This window comes from Littorina saxatilis, linkage group LG8 (genome assembly GCF_037325665.1).
Source record: "Littorina saxatilis isolate snail1 linkage group LG8, US_GU_Lsax_2.0, whole genome shotgun sequence".
Taxonomy (NCBI): domain Eukaryota; kingdom Metazoa; phylum Mollusca; class Gastropoda; order Littorinimorpha; family Littorinidae; genus Littorina; species Littorina saxatilis.
This window is the reverse complement of record NC_090252.1, coordinates 24,567,948-24,572,947: the sequence shown is the minus strand read 5'-3', so window position 1 is coordinate 24,572,947 and position 5,000 is coordinate 24,567,948. Positions and strand designations below refer to the sequence as shown.

Sequence of the window (5,000 nt, the reverse complement as noted above, 5' to 3'; positions counted from 1 at the left end):
GGGGCATATATAGTGGAATCCTCCTTTCAAGACCAACTGAGAAAATCAGGTCTTAAAATGGGGGTACACTTACAGAGGTTATGAACAGAGTATCTTAGAAAACATGGTCTTGAAAATGTCTTGGGGGTCTTAAAAGGGAGGGAGTGTTCTATGGGGTAAGGTGGTTCAGGGAGGGGCGGGGGTAACAAAGGCGAGCCGTTTAAGCATTTGCTTTTCTTTCTTTTAATATACATTAGTTAGTTAGTTAATTGTTGCTTTTTGGGTCCAGCGGACCATATAGGCCAAATCAGGACCCCTTTAATAGACATGCAATCATTTTTCTTTTTGAAAGAAAGAATGAATAAGTACAATACACAAACTAAAAAATTAGAGGAAAAAGATGCACAAACAGTCAAGTCATCAAAGCAACATACAGAACTAAAATGACGACGACTGTTCAGCTGCTTTAAGTTCTTGAATAATCATCATAATAATACCGTACGAAAATCGCTGCGGAAGAACCGTCGGATAAAAAAAATACGTATTCTGTCAACCAGAAAATATTTGTTTGTTTCTTCTTAAGTATATATATAACTAAGATATGCAATCCTTTATATATACAATGCTGTACAATGCATTAACAAATTTGAGTTTTCAGCGTGACGATTGGGTCTGCTAATTTGACAGATTTACTACCAATCGTAATATGCGTTTGAGTGCAGATCTGTGTGATGACGCCGTTTATTGTAAAACCAAGGCACACACAAAAAATAGTCTGTTTACCGTATCCCGACTGACCCTATTTTTTCGCGCGACCCTAGACTTTGTTTTGGCATTTGGGGGGGGGGGGGGGGGGGGGAAATTAAATATATAAAAAAATGTAAAAAAAAGTCTTTGTTTTTTGGCAAAATAACTTAAAAATATGGTTTTTTGGGGGAAAAAAATAAATTAAAAAAATCGATTGAAAACAAATGTCAATCATTTTCACCGAGACAAGCCTCCTTCCATAGTTCTATCAACGAGTCGTTTTTTCGGGATGACGTATAAAACTCGGAAGCTTAAAAAATAACTTCTCAGTTTGTTTGTTTTTAAATGTCTAATTAACATTAAAATGTAAATATCGGATTAAAAAGTGATCGCATTGTATTCGTTTTCATCATGTTGCCTTTGATAAAATGTCGTCAAGTTTTGACAAATGTTTTAACGTAGACTTGCAATCGAGACGATGGTCATGATGTGTGTGTGTGTGTGTTTGTTTGTGTGTGTGTGTGTGTGTGTGTGTGTGTGTGTGTGTGTGTGTGTGTGTGTCTGTGTGTGTGTGTCTGTGTGTCTGTGTGTGTGTCTGTGTGTCTGTGTGTCTGTGTGTGAGCATGAGTGTGTGTGCGCGTGTGTTAGTGTGACTGTGTTTGTGTGTCAGTGTGTGTGTGTGTGTGTGTGTGTGTGTGTGTGTGTGTGTGTGTGTGTGTGTGTGTGCGTGTGTACCCCCGTTTCCACAGGTTTGGTTGCCTAAATCACCATAAGGCAACCATCCACACGTGGATGGCAACCTAAACTCTGGATGGCAACCTAATTGTGTGGATGGTCGCTTCATTTAACACCGTTAAATTGACTTTTTTGACGGAAAGAATGTCATAACAATGTTCAAAATGACATTCTTTCCGTCCTCTATAGGCGACGAAATAGGTCAAATTTTGTGCATTTTTTAGTGCAAAATTCTTCGATGCCGGAGCGAGTACTGCACCCAGTGCTGTTGTAGTGCAAGTGCACTAGAAAGGCACTCCACCCAGTGCCGCCTCTTAGGTAACCATCCACACTTTAGGTATGTGTGTATATATATATATATACGTGTGTGTTTATGGATGTGTGTGTATGTATGTGTGTGTGTGCGCGCGCGCGTGTGTGTGAAAAGAAAGAAAAGATGACGTGTGAATGTTTTGTTTGTGAGATCGTGTTGATGGATTTTGTATGTGCGTGAGACGTAAACTGTGTGCATTCATGTGTTGACAGATAGGGAGAGAGATAAAGACAGGGATTACTTTTTAGGGGAGAGGTGATGTTTCTCTCACGTCATACATAAACATTCTTATGTTCGCAAGATTAAGAGAGAAGACGATGTGTGCAAGGGTGCCTGCGTGATGATGGTGTATATGTGCGTCAGCACGCTGGTGGATTGTCTGCAAAAATAATACAATCTATATTTCTAAAAGGCCTACGGAAAGATCCTTTCCGTGCGCACTTGGTTTTGTGCTCGCTTGTACACACGAAGGGGGATAGCAGGTCTGCACGTGAGTTGACCTGGAAGATCAACAAAAAGTCCAACCTTAACCCGCCAGGCGCGGCCGGGATTCGAACCCGCGACCAACCTATCACAGGAGGCCGATGTCTTTTCAACTATGACACTGCGCCCGTCTCAAAGCAAAGTTCCAAAGTTTTGGCTTTAAACAAAACATTCAAGATAGCCTCAACATTAGATGTTTCGCAGAAACCAAAATTAATTTACCTGGCACAAATCCTTGATAGTTCATGGGGTAAGCAGTCATAGTTTGTGAGTACTACATTTTAGCGATTGGAAAAATTCACAACGCTCAAATGAACCTGGTAAACATCTCTGGTGTGGTCAACAAACTCGATGATGATCCGCTTTACTTCGACAAGCATTTTGTTAGGGCTATAACAAAAAATAAACAATCTACCAATCGATCAACATTTGCAATATTACCCAACATTGACGGACTGTGTAATGCTGTCTTCTGCTATGGTCTGTTGAGACAGTAATATAAAAATCAAGACCGGAGGTCGAGATTTTGATATCACTGTCAAAACAGACCTATAGCAGAAGATATCATCACACAGTCCGTCAATGTTAGATATATTATTATTTCTCTGGACATTTTGTATTCACTGTAAAGAAATTACAAAAGTATTGTCTCAGTTTTGGCTGTTTCATATCCCTCCCTCTGATTATTATTTCTTTTTGTTCACTCTTTTCTTGTACTTTCCAGTATTTTCAAATGTCTTTTCTTTCAAAAAGTAATTAGTCACTTGCTCAACTAAGTTCTGGAATAATTACATTTTCATATATATTTGTTTGTTTTTAAATTTAGGTGTGTTTGTTTTTGAAGTGGGGAAGCAATAAAGAGGTCGTTGATATCAACACTAATATCGACATAAATGTCGTAGATATCACTTTTACACTGAGCTCAGTTTTGCCCAATTGACTAATGGAAATCTACGTAACATAGGAAATAGCAATATTCCCTGAGACTAGGCGTGTAAACTCCACATATTTACTTTCTTTTAACGCAAGATGTAATGGAGGAGGCGGGACGAAGTCGCTGCATCAGCAGATGCGTGCATGTGATCCTGTGCGCAGGCGAAGTAGAATACGTACTTGTCAATAATTTAATTTGTAAGTGCGTGTTCTATATGTGCGTGAGAGATACATTCTGTGAATTTATGTGTTTGACAGCTGGCGAGAGAATGAAAAAGACAGGGAGAGAGAGAGATGTTCTCGGGTTACTTTCAATTAGTTTGTGTATATAAATGAATGGAGAGTATAACTTTATCATAAAACGGTAGTTATCAACGTGCATTTTCAGAAAATGATCGAGGTTTCTCGAGGGCGTACACATAAAATTATCACTCCTTTAGTAGTAAAAATGTATTTAAAAAAAATTCGCTCGACAGAAACATAACTAAACTTGAACACAGCTAAGTTCACTGTATACATATACAATACCTGTAAACAAAATAAGTTGTTGCCTTATTGTCTGCTTCACAATTATTCCCGTACCAACCCCACCCCCATTATCTTGACTGACAAAAAATGACAAAAAGAAATAATTTGGGAGCGCTGTAGGTCAGTTGGTAGAGCGCTGGACTTGTGATACATGAGTTTGAATCAGGGTGAAGGGTTGGGGGTCGGAACATTTGTGTGCAAAGTTTCATGAAGATCTGTCCAGTAAATTTCTATGAATCGCACACCACACACACACACACACACATATATATATATATATATATATATATATATATATTATATATATATATATATATGACTAAGTGCCAAAAGGTGCTCACAGAACAGAAGACGACTTTGTTTTACAATAAAAATGTTTCTAAAAACGTGTGTCTGCTGAAAATTGGTGTGTGTGTGGATGAATGTGCGAAGAGATAGTGGACATAATTTCGTGTGTCTGACTTGAACGGTTTTGAAGTTATCTTTGTTTAAAGTCAAAAATAACGCCAAAACCGGCCATCTGAAAAAGGACATCGTGATACCTCGTGTTTTGAATATGCCACAGAAAAATAACAAGAAGCACAAATGAATTGCATTTAGTTTGATTGAATGCCTGAAACATCGCTTTACAGACGAGACCAAACGTCAAATCTAAATCTCGAGAGAATTTTTTTTTTTCGATAACCGAATTTTAAGGTGTCGCACGCAAGATGATTCGTCATCACGGCATACATTTTTCAATCGCAGATATTTACTAAATTTCTTTTTCAAAAACTCTGGAATTGATGTCGACACGTCAAGCGATAACGGTGTATCAAACTGCTGTCTTTCAAGTAATCCAGCAAAGACTGCAGAACTTTTGAACAGCATTTTTGAAAACGATTTGAAAATTTCGTCATATCTTGCGTGCGACAAAATGTTCGGTAATTAACGGTTATTTTCTTTTAAAAACAAAATTTACATGTACAAAGATCTACTTCATTTACGGAACCACGTGACACATTCTGTGTTCAAAATTTGTGAAGAAATCACGAACCACGATTGCGCTATCAAGTGTTGAAATTATGTCGTCAACATCTTTTCAGATCTTGCGTGCGACACCTTCTTGCGTTCAACATAAAATGTCACTACCTTATCGAGTTTAATGGGTAAAACTAACTATTTGTTGTCTTAGTTTAATCTTCTTAATTAAAAGCGTAATAAAACCGAACTTCTAAGATGAATTTTAATTGAGATTAGCGAAAGAGCGGGCACGCAAGTCGACCTTAAAGTAAAAGAATGA

At 38.0% G+C, this 5,000-nt stretch overlaps 1 protein-coding gene across 2 annotated transcripts in view; it reads left to right on the top strand.

The window, feature by feature from the left end:
- LOC138973114 (protein eyes shut-like) overlaps window positions 1-5,000 on the top strand; it is a 102,700-nt gene that overhangs the window by 77,510 nt on the left and 20,190 nt on the right. The gene's annotated exons all lie outside the window — the stretch shown is intronic.